This window comes from Sabethes cyaneus, chromosome 2, assembly GCF_943734655.1.
Source record: "Sabethes cyaneus chromosome 2, idSabCyanKW18_F2, whole genome shotgun sequence".
Taxonomy (NCBI): Eukaryota; Metazoa; Arthropoda; class Insecta; order Diptera; family Culicidae; genus Sabethes; species Sabethes cyaneus.
The window spans coordinates 174,128,172-174,148,315 of record NC_071354.1 but is presented as its reverse complement, the minus strand read 5'-3'; positions in this window follow the sequence as shown (position 1 = coordinate 174,148,315).

Genomic DNA, 20,144 nt, shown 5'->3' with positions numbered 1-20,144 from the left:
TTCGCTAAAAACCATCCAACGACAGCAATCTATAACTGATAATTATGTAGGGAACAGAAACCAACATTATCGAGAGATAAACATTGTTTGGTAAATATACAAGATGCGAAATTTAACGGCTCGTATTTACATGATAATGAAGACGCTACCTTCTATTTGACGCAGTTGAATTTCTACTGTCTGAATTTACACATCAACAACAATAATCTTAAGTAAATTCATGAGTAGTAACTGTAGCTACGGCATGAATCTTGTCTGAGATGTTTCTAAATAAACTAAATCCGTACTGTTATCAAATTTATTTGCTTTCATCACAAATAAATTTGTATTGAAATTGGCATTACAATTCTGTATTTTAAGGTGATATTCTATTCTTTCTTTTAAGACGTCATAGGTGACTTTGTCGGCTTCTTTTGATCCCAGGACAAATTATCAAGTTTTTGATTTAAAACAGTGAAAGTAGTTGGAAAGATTGTGCAACCAATCAAATTAATTTAACCTCCCACCTACCGGTCTGGCGATTGATCAAGATTAACTGCAATTGCACGAAACGCAACATTAATTTTGTTCAACTGTATTAAACCATTGTCAGCGTGTATTTTCTGACGAAGTTCAATTCAATCACTAGATACCGCTACTAGATACCGAAGAATTTTTTGCAACACTTACAAATGACACACGCCAACAAATGACACATGGAGAGGTTTTCATCGTACATCTGGCAAAAGACGGTAGGCTACGGCCAGCCGGACATGTCGTTAGGCTGCCGAACGACAGTAGAGCGTTGAAAAGTTCTTTTCGCCTGCACCAGGAACAAAGGGGCCAACCATCTCCTCGACTGCTCTACCTTGGTCTGTCAGAGTTTGACAGTACCTCCATTAAGAGAACCCCTGGCTACTGAACCCCAAACAACAATGGCCGTTACATAGATTTTCAATGAAGTGGTTTCTCCCAGTGTTTTTGACGTTAGATTTAGTCCAAGAAAAATGGCAACGTGTCGAGGGGTCGTGCAACTCAATGTTCAAGATGACTCGACCAGGTCGAAATTGATTTGCGACTTCTAAGACGCCTGGGAAATTGGCGATGAGTGGCCTAACATCGAGATGAATGGAGACGATTGCTTGAAATAGCACGAGCCACCCCGGCTCTATCTATGAAACATTAAAGGCACTGTAAATATGATATTCATCGTAGAGGTCCTCTTTCGTCGCCAGAACCAAAGTTTCCTCGTTTGTTTCAAAGCTTTGTTAAACGGGATAATAAAGTCCGCTCAAGCGAAAAGTTTTCCCACCATCTCCATGGCACATCGGAGTAAACACATGAGAATAAACGGTCAACGGTGCCTACAGAATAATTTAGCATCATTTTATGAGCTTTGAACTGTATTGGGTCTATTCAGAAATGTGCCGGATTAAGTTGCCGCCAGGGGAAATGGTTAGTATCAAATATGAACAAAAGCTCATCATGGGACACTTCAAATTACATAAGAATTTTAAAACTAGATCATTGTAAGCCATATCAATTATCCAGGGCTACGTTGGTCATATCTGGACATGTTTCGGAGACTTCTGAAATCCCCAGGCAAGCGACTAATTTCGTACATGAGGAAAAATTCATCATGCTACACCCTAAATCACACAAGAATTCAAAAGTCAAATCTAGAATTACGTTAGACATATTCGGACATGTTCGGGGAACTCCGGGAAGTTTCCAGAACCGAACGTCTCGACACACGTAAGTCGGTTTCAATCTGGTCGAGCCGTCTAGCACGTTGAGCTCCTCTATTCCTGGTGCCGGAGGGGTTCTTGAAGAGGACGGATTTCACTGCACAGTCGTTCGGCATCCTTGCGACGTGGTCGGCCCACCATAGTTTCCCAACTTTCGCCATTTGTACGATGGGAATCTCTCCAAGTAGTACCTGCAACTCGTGGTTCATACGTCTACATCACTCTCCGCTATCCGTTCTACCAGAAATAGTCCGCAACACCTTTCGTTCAAATATGGCAAGTGCATGTACGTCTTCTGTAAGCAAAGTTATAGTCTCAAGTCCGTAGAGGATTACCGGTTTGATTGACGTTTTGTATATCGTCAGGTTTGTGGGGCGGCGTATGCGCTTTGATCGAAGCGTCTTGTGGAGGGAAAAGTAGGCCCGACTTCCAGCTTGAAAGCTTCGTCGAATATTCTTACTCGTATTATTATCGGAGTTGACCCGAGGTCATCCCAAATATACGAACTCATTAACCACCAGGGAATCCAAAATCAAGAACGCACAAGAGATAAAGATATTGTCCCTACTTCAAAATATTGCGACAATGTATGATGAAAGTTTGTCACTATTGTAACTTTCATGCCACTATGGTCATGGACAATAACAAGGTATCGTAGCTGTTTATCGTGGATACAGATATATTTTACCATTGTTGATGCCTGCGAAAAAGACACGCTGCAGTATGCAATACGTATTGTACGCAACCTAATCATGTCACACTGTGGCCGCAGCGGCAGTGTTTGGTAGTTACCAAGGTAACATTATACGCTAGACTTTGGATCAAAGCAAGCTAGTCAGTTTTTGCTGTTTGTCCCTTTTGTTCAAGTTGCTGATAAAGAATTGTCTTTAATTAGCCGACCTGCGACAAACACATATTTTTTGTATACCTGCATCATCAACAACAAGCGCTTGTGAGAGCGAGTGTGTATCAAAGTATATTCTCACCGAAAGTTATCTCACTGGTGTGAAGGGACATTCATTTGTCTCATGACTACGCACGTACACTGAAGTCACTTTTTACGCGGTTTGTTTTTTACGCGAATTTCGGAATTTACGCGAATTTAAGAATTTACGCGATTTTTTACGCGAATTTCGGAATTTATGCGGTTTTTTACGTGAATTTGATTTACGCGGAACGTATCCTTCGCGTGAAAAGCGACTTGAGTGTATATTTAAGTCGTGCATATGTCCTATTATTTTGTTATCGTGATACATTCTGGTTGTTACGTATGTTCGTTTTATAGGCAGAGAAGAGAGAATAACTGGTTCATCGCTCTTCGTTTTTGTCGGTTATTTCTGCGTATGAACAACGATATTTTGATTCCCTGTTAACCACTATCAGCTCATGGCCGTCAATAATCACGATTCGAATGTGGGATGCGAACGGTGTTTTCTGTGGAACCTCTTCCCACCACATATTTGGTTTTCGACGCATTGATTGCCTCCGTTTTTAGTCTGGCGTAGATTGCTTCTACCGTCCCAAGATTTCTAGTAATGTTGTCGTGCTCGTCTGCAAAGGCTAGGAGTTCGCTACTTTCGCCGTAGATCGTTACCCTCGTTTCGATGCCCTCTCGCCGGATCACACCCTCAATAGCGGTGTTGAATAACATACAGGACAGTCCATTCCCTCGCTGCAATTCTCTGCGCGATTCGAAAGGACTTGAGAATGCACCCGACATACTTTGTGCTTTCATCAACCGCGTCAGTTTGTCCAGAAAACCGTACTTGTGCATTATCTGCACATCAGTTTGCGGTCGACTCTATCATATGCGGTCCTGAAATCCACGTAAATCCACGTCGGAGAGTAAAAATTTTATCCGTCCTTGCACGGGACCCCATAAAGGCCGCCTGGGACTGCCCTACGAATTCTCTTTCTATTGGGGATAGACGCCGTACGCTAGCCGGTCCCCTATTTCGTAGATGGGACAAACCACACCTTCCATCCGCTGTTCCGCTGTTATCTTTATCTTTATCGGCATTGAGATACGCATCGAAGAACTGCTTCCACCTGTCGACCACCTCGCGTTCGTTTGTGACCAGGTTTTCCTCCTCATCATACTCCTACACATATTAAGTCTCATTACCCTGGAATAGTTGTACAATCTCTTCACGATCTCTGCCCTCCTTCTGACGCATTTTTCTCCTTAGGATCGTGGTCAACTCAATCAGCACTCGTCGATACTTGTCCAAATTTTCACTCGTTGTAATAATTGAATAATTTTTTCCTCCCCACGTGCACTCGAGATTTCTTCGCCTAGTACCGCGGTTGTGGTCTCATTGACAGCCAAGCGTGTGCTGCTCAATCCGTCTTCGTGGGTCAAAGTTTCAGGCTCCACAAAGAAAGCGCTAGAGCTTCATCGAGTACGCGCGCGCCGTTCTCGGCAATTTGCGCATTGTCTAATTGTAGAATGTTCAATGTCGCGAGGTACAAGGCGTCAATAGTTTTGAGCGCACATGTACTGCTACTAGGAAATGCTCCGAGATGATATCCGCACCCCGTAGGGAGCGTACGTTGGTGTTGTTCGAGAAAACCGGCCCTCGATGAGAATATGGTCGATTTGGTTCGAAGTTCGTTGGTCAGGTGATCTCCAGGTGGTTTTGTGGATATCTTTGTGGGAAAAGAAAGTGCTTCTGATCACCAAACCTCGAGAAGCTACAAAGTTGATGTATCGCTGGCCGTTATCGTTCGTGTCGGTGTGCAGGCTGTGGGACCCGATCACCACGATACGCTTCCCTGACGACCTCGGTGTTCATATCTCCGATGACGATCTTCATGTCCCGTAATGAGCAGTTGTCGTACGTTGCCTCCAGATGCACACAGAACGCTTCCTTCTAATCGTCGGTCTACTTTCGTGTGGACAATACACGTTTATGATGGTGTAGTTGAAGAAACGGCCTTTTGCCCTCAACATTTCAACGTCTTCTCGTTGATCGCTTTCCAGTCCAATACGCGATCCTGCATTTTGCCATTACTACGAAGCCCGTTCCCAACTTGTTTGTCGCTCCACCGCTGTGGATAAATTGGGCTTTGCCGCCACAGATCCTCCACATCTTCTCACCTTTGCGACAGATCTCCTGCAGTGCCATGATGCCAAACTTTTTTTTGTCTTTTGAACTTTCGGGGTTCTAACTGATAGAGCAGCACCCTGTTGCCACCAACGAAATTAGTGATCTGCAGTTCCACACTCAAAATAATCCGCACATAACTAATGAAAAATTTCCATATGAAAATCCTCATGATTATTATGTGCCACATATAAACACAATCCGCCCAGAAGTACACATGAAAATTATATGCATATGAATAGTATGTGCAAATTTTAAAGGTAAATATTAAAAACACATAAATGGTAACTGTTTGGCACATAAAGTTCATTTACTGGGCACATGGAAAAAATCTATGTGTGAAACACATAGAAACTATACGAAAAGTTTTCTCAGTGCAGGTACCAAGTTTCCATTCTTTATCCTTGTTTCGTTGCCTTTTCCATGCCGAATGATCCGAGTAGAGATTTCTAGATTCTCTTTAGTTTGTTGGTTTTAGATAGGTAGCCGTACTAGGGCCTACTCTACCGAGTCTGGTGATGGGGCTGCCATTTTGTAGTGGCCAGACAACCTTGTGCCTCCTTCCCTGTTGGTATACGATCTTAGTTTCCACCGGAGTTGGTTATCCGATCTCCGTTAAGGTTGCTTACTTTTCTCCTTTCACTTTTCACTTGTCACTTAAATCCTCTCACTTTTCACTTCTCATTGTTTAATGTTTCTCATTGCTCAATTCTCACTACTCACTTTTCTCTACTAAATCCTCAATACTGACATCTCACTTCTCACTGCTCACTACTTATTACTCACTGCTCCTTACATATTATTTTCTAGCAGTTTTCTGCTGCTTGTTAAACTAAGTCGAGTTGAAAAACGAAAATGTGTGGGAAAAACGTTTGAAACATGGATATGTTTTGCTTTGTGTAAATACAATAAATTGTCAAAAAATAGAAAAAGTAGACTAAAACAGCAGAACAATGGAGAGAAACATAAAAGAGTTACGTTCGTACCAAATTATAGCAAGTATACCAGTATACTGATTTGAATCATATTAGCCTTTAACTAGTCAGCGGATATATGGGGTAAAGGAAGCGGCAGAAGATTTAAACGATATTAGCTGACACCTCCCTTCACCAAACCTGCAGCCTACCTTGAATGAGGAGGTTAAACCCGATTCACTCACTGATGACTGTCCAAGACAAATGTCGCAAAGTGGAATCGCACAACGAAGAACAACTCAAAAGCGACAGTGAAACTGATAACTGAACCAAAACCAGATCAGACCGAGGCCTGGCGACTAGCTTTATGAGTCCGGTTTTCGACTAATAGAAGTGGTGAAAATCTTTGGATGTGTGAACTGTACTTGAATTTAAAGGTACCTTGTACATTCTCCTACATGCTAAGTTTTATTACCAATTGTACATGGTGGGTTAGTTATGGCTTCTTGGTTTTACTTGCGGTTTCGTGGGTATTCGTGGTGGGTATGGGTATTCACAGCTGCATAAGGTCCGTCCAGCAGATGACGACACTGACGGCTCGACTCGATGACGTCCACTTAGCAAGCGTATGTATTGGGGAAGAGTAGACGCTGGTTGCGGTTAAATTTCAGGAACAGAATGACACGCCACAGTTTACAGTATGGGCCGTATGCACCGACCCACAATCAACGGTGGCTACGACTATCAATGATGAACTCAGCAGGTGCCGGATCTACCGACGAAGAGTTTGGAAACGTCGTGGATGAATATCTCGGTAGGTGCCGGATCTACCGCCGAGCGATGTATACACGTCGTGCCAGTGGATGAATATCTCAGCAGGTGCCGGATCTAGCGCCGAGCGATATCTAAACGTTGTGACGGTTGAGGGAAAGTTCAGCAATAGCCGGGCTTAGCGACGCACACCCCAGCAGATGAATGTAGCGCCAGTCGTCCTATCGGTCACGGTGCACAGGCAGCAGCCCGGTTCTAACCGGATGAGTTGATTTACTCTCGGCTACAAATGACGTTGATCTCAACCCCGAGTGGCACGGGTAGAGTATACGCGTGTTGATTTGACCGGTAAATTCGCCGACCGAAACTGAAGAATTGGCTTCGTTGGCTTTCCTGTACAGACGAAAAACTCCGGAAATAATCCGGTAAAACAGAAAAGGCCCGCTGGACCTTTCCAGCACGATTAGTAATCGGTCGCCATACCATCTCTTCTTCCACCATCTACCCATACCGCACAATATTTAACCATAATCAATCATACAGAGTTATTCATTTACCTTTTCTGTTGTACAATCTATTTGTCTGACACTCGATACAATAATGACAATACTCAGCTTTATGTTGCTCACAGACAAAAGCTACTAAACGACAATGATTAACAATAAAATACTCCACGTACAATAAAACACTAACCGTATTCTTAACTTATAGATTTCACTTTTGTGCATGCCAAATTTTAGGTTTTTAACTTCTACCTTAGCTGTAAGTATAGAACAACACATTAAAACTTTCACCACTTTTAATAAAATAAATTTACTCTTAATGACACACACGACGCGCACTTCTGGAATCTGTGCCAGTTTCGAACATATACAAGTTTCACTGTGAGAACGCTGAGCTTTTATAGATTCGAAGAGCGGAAGTTGTGAGACGAGGCAACGGCAAGTCCGAATGTCACCGAGAGCGATGATTTGCCTACGTCCACTGAGCTAAACTTCTCCCGTTTAACCATTAGTGAGGTGTGCTGTACGATGTACCTCACACTCATGGTGGTAAGACGCACACATTTAGGTGACGGCGAGATGGCCTGTTGAGTGGTTCACCAGTTTAGTACAATCTGGATGCACCTCACTCATCGGGTCCAGCTAATATCAGGGACGGACTTCGGGAATGGACGGGAAATTCCCACTACAAGTTATTGGCTACATTGTTGTGGCGAATGCCACAACTTATATTTGTAACCCAACGGTTACAATACTCCATCGTCCCTCTCCCCTTTTCCTATCACCTTTAGTATTCTGGTTAATAAACTGATTGCATTTCTTTTTGCACATGCAGAATCTTTTGTACCCAGTACAAAACATTCCCATATCCCCTTAAAACCCCCTGTCCTATTTCTGTGATCTTACTTTCTTTCTTCACTTATATGAAGAAGCAAAAGAGCGCACACCAATACCTATTTATGCTTGGTTACTGTCTGAGTTTGAAGGCAATCGTGATTGTGAGGAGAATCAGTGAAGATTAGTAAACGAAGCATCGTGAAAATAAAATTTTCTTAAGGTAAGTATTTCATTTTGATAATTAAAACTTTCCTCTTACAGCGATGTCAACCCGTGATCTCTAGTGCGACTATTCCTCCTCTATTTACTATCATTCGTTTCTGTGCGGTACCACGGTACGAGGAAGTGAAACACTATCATACCAGCGTCAGATGATTGCCTCTTCTGCAATAGATCATAGCCTGAGTTGAGCCATTTAAGGGATCGTAATTCTAGCATCAATAGTGTATTTCTGATTATGGTCACCGTGGGAATATGCGCGCGCGTTATTCCCTTAAGGATAGACATGGTTTCGTTTCTTAGGCCACGGTGGTTTACACAATCTATTAGATTGTGAAGCGTTAAAGTGAACTGGGGGTATTTCGAACCATTGGTAAATGAAAACATCGCGAATTGTAGTCGACCCGGCCCGTGGTGTTTTTTCCGCATCGGGTGTTAGAATCGCAAGTGCCAATTTCCTTCGATGTTGGACCCCCCCCCCGGCTGATTGCTTCTAAATTGAGGGTTGGCCTCGGTTTGAAGATAACCGTTGCGTTCTCTTTTTAGGATTCTGGCTTCAAATCGGCGGCGGAAAAAACTCCGATATGTTTTCCTCGCTCATCTGCCAATTCATAGGAGCTTGTTCCTACTCGGGCCACTATGGTACATGGCACGTACAGAGCATCAAGCTTCGCGTTGTAGGCCTCTGCGGCGGAGGACTGCCGAAAATTACGTTTGAAAACTCGCTGCCCTACTGCATATACGGGAGCGGTATTCTTTGCACGGAGAAGGTAACTATGTGTATTTTGTTCATGGGCTTTCTGTAGATTTTTAATTACTATAGAATAAATTACTTGATCGATTTCCCCCTTCTTATCAATCCTTTCCCCTTCCGACATGTCCTTTTCCTCCCTATCAATTCTATGTTCTTCCCCGTGTCCTATAATTTCGTGTCCGAAAAGAACCCTGTATGGAGAAAACCCGGTTGCTGAATGTGGAGTATTATTTAGGCAAGATTCGATTTCCGATACCCTGGTGTCCCATAATTTTTGATCCTGCTTTACATACGACCGAATGCAAGCGTTGATTGTTCGGTTTAGTCGTTCCACTGGATTGGCCTGACTATGGTGTCTAGGGCTGGTCCAGTGTTGGACCCCGTACTTAGATAAAAGTGCTTTGAATTCGACCGACAAAAAGGTGCTGGCATTATCGGAAATTAGAAACTCGGGGACTGAATATCGATGAAACCACGCCTCTTCTAGAATTTTAGTTACCTGAGGGGCTGAAATTCTTTTCACTGGCACAAGGAGACACCACTTCGAAAAGAGATCCATAATGACCAAAAGGTGTATGTTTCCCTTTTTACTCCGCGGGAGCGATTGAATAAAATCTAGTGCGATGATCTGAAACGGTTTCGTTGTCAGGCGTTGTTTGCCTGGCTCAGGTAGTTGCGACCGATTAGCCGGCTTATTCTGACGACAGAGACTACATTTACGAATATAATCCCGTACTTCTTTCGCCATCCGAGGCCAAAAGTATTTTTTCCTGATCTTCGCCAGAGTTTTGTCACCACCCAAGTGCAGACGATCATCGTGTTCTTCTATTAGAATTTTCTCTCTCATCGTTTCTGGTACGCATATTTTCCAGGAGAATCGGTAGTCCAGCACATGATCGGGAGAGGCAACGAGTTTTTTCAGAGTCCCTCGGTCGACTCGATAGTCTTTATATTTTTCAGGGGTCGCCTTGACTTTTCCCAATAAGTCGTGATACCAGCCATTCGAAACTTGGAGTTCTTCTATAGATCTGGATAGGGCATCGGCTACTATATTATCCGCACCTTTCCTATGCAAGATGGTCATACTATGCCGTTGGAGTTCTATGCTCCATCGACATAAGCGTGAGGAGGTCCGCCAACTACTCCTCATAATGTAAGTCAACGCCGAAGCGTCCGTGAAAACGGTAAATTTAGTGCCTTCTATGTAACATCTAAACTTTTCAATGGACTTTAGAACAGCTAGTCCCTCCTTTTCAGTCGCGAAGTACCGTTGTTGAGTCCTTGATAATTTTTGTGAAAAGTACGCAACAGGTTTTTCTATACCCTCATACGATTGCGTGAGAATTCCGGCTATCGCAATATCACTCGCATCGCAGTGAATCGCAAAGGGCCGGCGGAAATCCGGGTTCGTCAGAATGGGGGCACTAATTAGTAAATTTTTAATTTGTACAAATGCGGATTCAGCTTGGTCATTCCAGTGAACCGTTTTTGGTTTGTTTCTAAGTAAGTCGGTTAAAGGTTGTGTCACCACGCTGTAATTCACTAAGAACCTTCGGTAATAATTGCACATTCCCAAAAATCTTCGGAGTGCTCGTAAAGATCTGGGACGTTCGTAGTTGACGATGGCCGATACACGGTCCGGATTTGGTTTAAGTCCCCCTTGACCTAGAATATATCCCAGATAAGCTACTTCCAGTACACAAAAACGTGATTTTGCGATATTAATCGAAAGGTTTGCTGCCCTCAGACGGTCTGCGACCTCGCCTAAGAGTGCCACGTGTTCCTCGAACGTGTTACTGACGATAATTATGTCATCTAAATATACGAACACGTTCGGTTCAAGTTCTCCCCCACCGAGCACTCGGTCCATTAGACGCGATAGTGTGGCCGGGCTGTTTACCAAGCCGAATGGCATTCGAGTAAACTGAAATAAACCTTGGCCTAATACTGAAAAGGCCGTGAATTTTCGTGATCTAGGGTGCAAAGGGATTTGCAGGAAAGCCTGCGACAGGTCAATAGTCGAAATAAATTCAGCAGCTCCCAATCGGCTAAGGATTCGGTCCGCATGTGGGAGAGGGTAACAATCTCTGACGGTTCGTTCGTTCAACTTTCGTGCGTCTAAACAAAGTCGTACCGTCCCATCGGATTTGTCCACCGGAACAAGGCGAAGTGCCCAGTCGCTGTAGGATTTTTCGATGATTTTGGCCTTTAACATTCTATTCAATTCAGCGTTAATTTGCTCCTGTCGGGACGGGGACGTAGGGAACGGATTAATTCGCGCAGGTGGCAGTTTTTTTGCTTCTTCAGAAAGCTCGATTCGGTGGCTTATCCAGTCCGTCATGTCCAATATTTCATTCTCTGCCACCTTGAATCGGTTTTTAACACTTTCTAGTTCTGATTTCTGTTTTTCGTTCAGTCCTGTTTCCTGATCCTCGCTTGCGTTTGAAGCGGGATCTACATCTTCGTCTAGTGGTTCCAATTCTTTACTAATTTCTAAGTTCTCCACCCCTGGTTGACCGATCGCTGGTCTAATTTGAAACGATTTCCAAAAATTCATTCCCAGAAGAATTCGTCTTCTGAGTGCGGGAACTACAAGGGTTTCGATTACTTTAGTCCGGCCATTGAAAGTGACTGGGAGGTTTACGATGCCACGTACCATGAGCTCAGTTCCATCCGCCGTTTTTAAACTTATCTCACTGGGAAACAGCTGTAGTTTGCATTGTTTTATTAATTTCAATGAACCTGCTCCCAGAATACTCAAATGTGCTCCGCTATCTAATAAACCTCTTAGGGTATTGCCGTAAATGGAAATTTCTACGAATGGACGGTTATCATTTTCTAATTCGATAATTGCTTCATTAGTTTCATATTGGGAGGAATACACATAATCTTTCGATAAAACTTTGGCAAATCCTAACGTTTGCAAATTGGTTACCTGTTCGGTTTTGGCGAGGGGCTTTTCTAATGTTCGACTGGTCGGCCCTCGGAGCCAGTCTTGGGTAAGTTTTTTTCACAGTACGGACACGAAGCTGTGTCCACGTTGTGAAAACCACACTTTTTGCAAAATTGGTGCTTCGGTCGTTCACATTCCCGAGCGTGATGACCCCTCAACCGACAATTGTAGCAATAGCCCTCTCTTGGCGGTTGATAGTTACGTAGTAGCATGTCGAGTCCCTGATTTTCCTCGGAAGGGTGGGGTTCGTCTCTATTCGGGTATTCTTTCTCGTCTTCTGAGCTCCGCGCGCGCGATTTTGAATTAAAGAAATGACGCGTTTTCTGATGCTCGTACGTTTGTTTCCGCGAGGTTTTCGGTATTGCCCCGGTTTGAATCTCATTCACCTGGGACGTTTTCCCGCGGGGGATATCATTTGCCGTCGTCTGATACTTATACCAGTACGTCGCATCTAAACGGCGACCAAATTTCTTCAGGTCTGCCAGGTTATCTATTTCTGAAGACACCGCGTGGCCTTTGTAATCCGCGCGCATATTTCTGAATACGAACTCGAATTTTTTTCGTTCCGACAACGGTTTGGTAAGGGAATTAAATATTTTTTGCATTTCTAAATAGTAATCTTGAAAGCGTTCGCGTGGGCCCTGTTTTCTCGATCCCGCGCGCGATTCATTCATATGATCGTGATCCGGACTCAAGAATTCTCGTTTGAGCTCTTCTTTTAGTTCGTTCCAGGAGGTGAAATCTTCATTTTCAAAACCTGTCATGAACCACGTTTTCGCGTGGCCGCTAAACAAATGAATTGCCGACCGAAACAATTCTTTGTGCGACATATTTTCCGATTTGCTATAAAACTCCACTTCTTTGAGGAATTTCATTAACGATTGGCCGTTGTCCGCGCCATCGTACTTAAGTCTCCAGTCTGACACTGGTCTTCCTCTACCGATCTGTCGATTTCGCTTTTTTCCTCTCGATTCCCGACGCGATCTATCCGATGACCTTTCCGATTCCGAATCTGTTGCTTCTCTACGCCATCGCGAACGCGGAGGTCTAAAGTCTTGGACTAACGGTAACGATTCAATTCTAGCTCGATTAGATTGTTTTTCCCTTCCTTCAGGAATATCCAGGGTCTCGGCTCTACCATTAACATTTTCAAAGGAATTAATCCCCCACATTTTTTGCGCTGCCCACATTTGCATCTGGGTGGGACCAAACATCCACGGAAACTGACAGGCTTGCATATAGAATGGAAGTAAGTTGTTTGGGGTTACGGTCTGATTATACGACGGGACCCCTATCGACTGTAATTGTCTCTTAAGGTGTCTACCCGGTGTGGCAAACACTTGTTCTTCCGGACTAGAAGATTCCGACCTATTCTCGCTTTCTTGACCGACTGCTAAATTAGACAAAGATTGATTAATTTGGTTCACAATTTCTTGTTGACCCATGGGGGAAATGATCGAAAAGTAAGTATTAAACGTTCCGCGGATACACGATTCTAGTGAATCCAAATCAGCGAGGTCTTCCTCGTTTTCTGTGCCTTCCGCAGCACGCTTCACACGGGCAAAGCAATGTACTAGTCGCGTTTTGAGGGCCTCCCGTATGCCTTCAAATTTCTTACGATGCGAAAGGAACTCCTTAATTTCCTTCACTTTTTTATCTATTGCCTCTATCTCCTGATCTACCGAAGTATTAAGCAAATTGAAGTCTAATCCTGCATCATTCTTCGCTTTATCTTCTTTTATTCTAGCCTTGAGTCTTCTTGCCAGTGCGGATCGTGTTTCAACCTCCGTATACTCAATACCGCGAATTATAAGTTCATGCACAATTTCATCCCTTTCTAGATGATGGACTAATAAATTTCTGTATTGTAAATCAAATTCAATATCCATTGTGTGCGTTTGGAGAACGACGTGCCGCTAATCTAAATCAGCGTACTGATTTTTCTTTCCCTCTCCGGGGTCACTAGCCAAAATTCTACTTAGTGGGTATTTAAAGTTGGGCGCCAATTATTAGCCTTTAACTAGTCAGCGGATATATGGGGTAAAGGAAGCGGCAGAAGATTTAAACGATATTAGCTGACACCTCCCTTCACCAAACCTGCAGCCTACCTTGAATGAGGAGGTTAAACCCGATTCACTCACTGATGACTGTCCAAGACAAATGTCGCAAAGTGGAATCGCACAACGAAGAACAACTCAAAAGCGACAGTGAAACTGATAACTGAACCAAAACCAGATCAGACCGAGGCCTGGCGACTAGCTTTATGAGTCCGGTTTTCGACTAATAGAAGTGGTGAAAATCTTTGGATGTGTGAACTGTACTTGAATTTAAAGGTACCTTGTACATTCTCCTACATGCTAAGTTTTATTACCAATTGTACATGGTGGGTTAGTTATGGCTTCTTGGTTTTACTTGCGGTTTCGTGGGTATTCGTGGTGGGTATGGGTATTCACAGCTGCATAAGGTCCGTCCAGCAGATGACGACACTGACGGCTCGACTCGATGACGTCCACTTAGCAAGCGTATGTATTGGGGAAGAGTAGACGCTGGTTGCGGTTAAATTTCAGGAACAGAATGACACGCCACAGTTTACAGTATGGGCCGTATGCACCGACCCACAATCAACGGTGGCTACGACTATCAATGATGAACTCAGCAGGTGCCGGATCTACCGACGAAGAGTTTGGAAACGTCGTGGATGAATATCTCGGTAGGTGCCGGATCTACCGCCGAGCGATGTATACACGTCGTGCCAGTGGATGAATATCTCAGCAGGTGCCGGATCTAGCGCCGAGCGATATCTAAACGTTGTGACGGTTGAGGGAAAGTTCAGCAATAGCCGGGCTTAGCGACGCACACCCCAGCAGATGAATGTAGCGCCAGTCGTCCTATCGGTCACGGTGCACAGGCAGCAGCCCGGTTCTAACCGGATGAGTTGATTTACTCTCGGCTACAAATGACGTTGATCTCAACCCCGAGTGGCACGGGTAGAGTATACGCGTGTTGATTTGACCGGTAAATTCGCCGACCGAAACTGAAGAATTGGCTTCGTTGGCTTTCCTGTACAGACGAAAAACTCCGGAAATAATCCGGTAAAACAGAAAAGGCCCGCTGGACCTTTCCAGCACGATTAGTAATCGGTCGCCATACCATCTCTTCTTCCACCATCTACCCATACCGCACAATATTTAACCATAATCAATCATACAGAGTTATTCATTTACCTTTTCTGTTGTACAATCTATTTGTCTGACACTCGATACAATAATGACAATACTCAGCTTTATGTTGCTCACAGACAAAAGCTACTAAACGACAATGATTAACAATAAAATACTCCACGTACAATAAAACACTAACCGTATTCTTAACTTATAGATTTCACTTTTGTGCATGCCAAATTTTAGGTTTTTAACTTCTACCTTAGCTGTAAGTATAGAACAACACATTAAAACTTTCACCACTTTTAATAAAATAAATTTACTCTTAATGACACACACGACGCGCACTTCTGGAATCTGTGCCAGTTTCGAACATATACAAGTTTCACTGTGAGAACGCTGAGCTTTTATAGATTCGAAGAGCGGAAGTTGTGAGACGAGGCAACGGCAAGTCCGAATGTCACCGAGAGCGATGATTTGCCTACGTCCACTGAGCTAAACTTCTCCCGTTTAACCATTAGTGAGGTGTGCTGTACGATGTACCTCACACTCATGGTGGTAAGACGCACACATTTAGGTGACGGCGAGATGGCCTGTTGAGTGGTTCACCAGTTTAGTACAATCTGGATGCACCTCACTCATCGGGTCCAGCTAATATCAGGGACGGACTTCGGGAATGGACGGGAAATTCCCACTACAAGTTATTGGCTACATTGTTGTGGCGAATGCCACAACTTATATTTGTAACCCAACGGTTACAATCACAATGAAATACTCTTAAAAATTTTGTCGTTTATCTATACAAATGCGGTTATCTAATTGGATTGAATATGCCTGAAAAGAAGTAAATGGCAAATGAAGCAAAAACTAAGTACACAGTTTCCCAATTAGATGCTAAGCCCTCAAAAATGATCAATTTATACTTTCTGCGCGATGATCCAAATTCAAATTGAAAAGCTGGAATCAAACATTATTACATCAAATTAAATGTTTTTAAAAAGTAAAGTTGCACAATTTCCAGACGGGAACATATTGAACCGTGGAATCGTCTCTCATCATAAGCTGTCCCTTAGAGGCTGATAAATCTTTAACTTATCAAGATACCCAACATCAGATATCCTTACCGAAACATGCTATGCCTCCACCTAAAACTACCCGAACAAATCCGACGAGAGGTAAATCAGACTAGACCACAAACTGACGAGTTTATCGCAGCGCTGCCACCCTCTTCAACTTTAATCCGAGACAATGCCGACTTACGGCATCTTAAGATCATCAACAAAGCAAATAAAGACGTGTGTTTGGTTCGGTTGCCACCAACCAACCGATGCATGTGCGTGCAGCATGGATTAGCCAAACGTGCCAGACATTTCCTTCTCACTCGAACCGGTAAGCACCGGGAAACGAGGTGACGGTCTACGTATCATTATCCTTTCACTCCTATCACCGAATTTCTCGCATCGCTCCCAGACGGGCTTTGCTTCGTTTACATGAAGGTGTATAACCAGCCAGGGTGGTGCGGTTCGGTAATTAGCATAATTCGTCTGTCGCCATTGCTTATTAGTTTTGGCTCTTTGCACATATTCTACGATTCACGAATGCCGAAGCTCAAGTGCACTCGACAAACACTCACGGTTAATGTAATTATTTAAGACGATTACCCGATTTGTGGAAGGGCTGACCGGCCCCAGAAGGAACTGTGCGATCAGCAGCTGATCCTTGACGGGCGTCGGCGGCGGCGGCGGCATTGCCGGTAGGACCTGCTTTCAAGTGGTGTAATAAAACTGGACCCGCTTCCCTATGCTGGTGATATGTACCTACCGAATACCGAGACGTGAGTGGAAGGGTGTTTTTTAAAGGAGGAGAATTTGTTTCTTCTTAAGTACCATTTAGGACCGCCGGACGGGAGCTGCCATAAACCTTGCCTGCAGAGGCCTTCGCAATAAATCCGTACTTGAGAAAGTAATAAACTATTGATCTACCTACCCATTATGGTTCGTCCGGCTTACGTAGAACAGTTTTGACAACACAGGTAGCTTCGCAGTGTGAATTGATTTTTAAAGTGCGGTTGCTCATCTGTGACACTTAAGTTTTACGATAAAATGTTTTACAAACACAAATCATATGTAAAATAGTGCACATAGAATACGGTCGTAAAAATAATTCTAACTTATTTTGAAAGTCTAAGTTGAACTTTCGAACTCATGAGAAATGAAGTAAAGTGTAACATTTCATTCTGTTACGACAAATGTTACAGATACTAGTACTGCGATTGTTATATATAATCTTCTTCAATATTGAAGTAGCCTATAATTAGTACAATTACAAGTATATCATACTAAGTTATTTAAATCTTTAAATAATTTTAAGTATTAAGTAATTGCATTCGTACATGACTGCACTTCCTGTTTCATTATCGAATTTAACCTATTTACAAAGTATAAACAAAGAAGCTGCCAGACTACAAAAGTAAGCTATTAACCTACCAGAAATCGCTTGGTCAATTGCGGTTCGTTCAAATTATATAGTTCCGTTCAATTTTAAACATACGGTTGAATTTTCCTACCGTTTAACCGATAACAATAAAAATTTCAAATTACACCATTCATAAAAAAACACCGCTTTGTGCAAATAAATATTGATTCTGTTATATTTATACTCTGTGTTAATAGTGATCAAACGACATCATAGTTAATAATAATAAAATCGAAACAACTTTGTTATCTCAATCAAAATTAACTGTATATTGGTAAAAGCGCTGATGTTGCGGAACTTAAAATTGCCTATATCAGTCAATTACATCGATATTATAGTCGATATCATTGTCATTGCTTTTCCTTTTGTTTGGAAGCTTCGGCCGCACACAGGAAAGCTACAAACTTCCAACGGAAACGTACGAAAGTTAATGGAAAATGTATTATTTTTTCTACTCTCCTTGCTCTGAAATCGGTTACATTCATTGGATTAATTTGGCGACAAGTTTTTGCTGGTCTGCCAACCAAGAAGCGCAGGATGATGCGTACGCGTTGAGAAAAATTTCCCAGGAAATTCGTCTGGGGAATTCAATTTGTCGAGTTTTTACCAATCTTCGCTGCGCTTACCCGAGAAACCGTCGATGGTGCTTTCTAACCATTGGACCATCGATTTGGCCAGTTCTCAGAATTTTAATTGGCGCTAAAAATGGAGCTTTGGAATTGCTGATGACTGATTAAAGCCGACCAGTCGAAGCAAAGGTCGAAAGTGTGTTCACTCGAACCACCGGGTAACGTCCCGGCTCGACTAAAGTAGGTTTTTCGAAGAAATAAAACCAAACATTACGCCTCATTGTAAATTTCGACTGCTTAATGTTTGTTTTGCTGTTGTGCGCGTAAATACTTGGCTACCGGGCACTCGAACAGCGGCGCGGTGCTAAGCGAGATGGTACTTGGCCGAGGCAAAATAAACTCGACGAAAGCAAACCAACACTTCAGATTCAACAGTTTGCCGATCAATCTCGCGAGCTTTGCAGCAACCGCAGTTACGCACTTCAGCAGGTTTTTGGCCCACTGATGGGTGGCAAGCGTGGCAGAAGGGGACGCATACTCACTCAGTGAGTTTTGATGCCTATCAATTCGCGGTACATAATAGACAACACTACAACTGATCGTTGTTTGTCTTTGCGAAAGATTAAATTCAAATTCGTTCCAGCTTACATGCTATACAATAACATTTGTTGAACGTAAATAAAACTGTTTGCTTTCTTTTCCTATTGTCCTAGTTTTTGACTAGGTACAGGTTTTCGTTCGAGATGGACATTTACATTACCTAATAAAATATATTCTCACAGACAATCAGGCATAACTGTTTGGATAAGATCCTACAAAAATGATCGTTACTTACATATTTCATTTACACTATAACCGATTTTTCCAAATATTAACTAACATTAGGAATAGTTTTCGGAAAAGCCAGTATGCATTCCCCTCCATTCTTTTAAAGTTTTAAAGTGCGTAGAATCTAAGAAAAGCCTTTTGACAGTGCAAATGTCCCTCATATAGTTAAGTGTACTGGTCAGAGGTACGAATGAGTCGTCGCCAGGGACGACTGTAATATGGGATAGTGCTGACAGCAAGGAATAAATGGGTAAAGTAGACCAAGCTTTGAAGGAAGGGTAAACCCCAATACACGCATGCACGCATAAAACATTCAATAAGCATATCGCTCACTCAATAGCGATTATAGCAAAAAGAAATGCAGTGCGGGTCTAAAAGACTTTTAGCTTTTGGCAATTTTTGATAGTACCTATCGTGAATAAATTCAATCCATTTCAAATTAGTCAAGTTTGAAGTTACGGAGAGCAGAATATTTTATCTGCTCCATATTTCCAGTAATTTGAACTACACTTTTTTATTTGATGAACATACTGTGAACTTCTGAAAATCATCTGGCTAAACTATTGTTTGGTTGGTAATGTTTATGGAATATATTTTATCAAACATAAGGTACATACCATTAGAAAAGGCGATTACGTATATTGCAGGAGTAACTTAAAAAAAAAATTCGATTTAATTAGCTTGTGCCAACAGTTGAACTACAATGTTCCTTAAATTATTAATAGTGTTCCTATAATTATGCAGTTTCTTTCGATTTAGTTTTCGCTTAAAAGGACATAAACATTTGACATAGTCACAATTTCAGATTACGATTCCGCAGACTTTTCCGCTTATTTTGATATTGATTTTGCAATGACCCAACTACGGGAAATGGATGAAAAACTACGGAACTTCCTATATTTTGCCTGCTGAAAAACGTAACAAAGTAGCGCAATTATAGAAACAAGTTTCTTCTAGTTGCACCTAAACTGGTATTAGATTTAAAAAAATGTTATTTTAGCAAATTAAGCTGTAATGCTGTATAGCGTTGTCCAACTACCAATATAATATCCCTTAAGCTGGAAGTACAAAGTTAGCAGAAAATTAGTTGCCCCATTATGGTAAATGATGCTCAACTGATGCTAATTAATGCTCCTAAAGTCGAATTTAATGCTCCATTCATAGGAAAAAACAATGTCCTGCTAGCAATGAGTCTCACACAATTGTGGGTCATATTCACCTTTGCTGCTAATTTCCGTTTAAATATCACCTAATGATTGTTCAAATTATTAGTGCTACTTCTTCTCCTTCTTTAGCAGCGTAGAGCCGGGATGGCTCGTGCTGTTT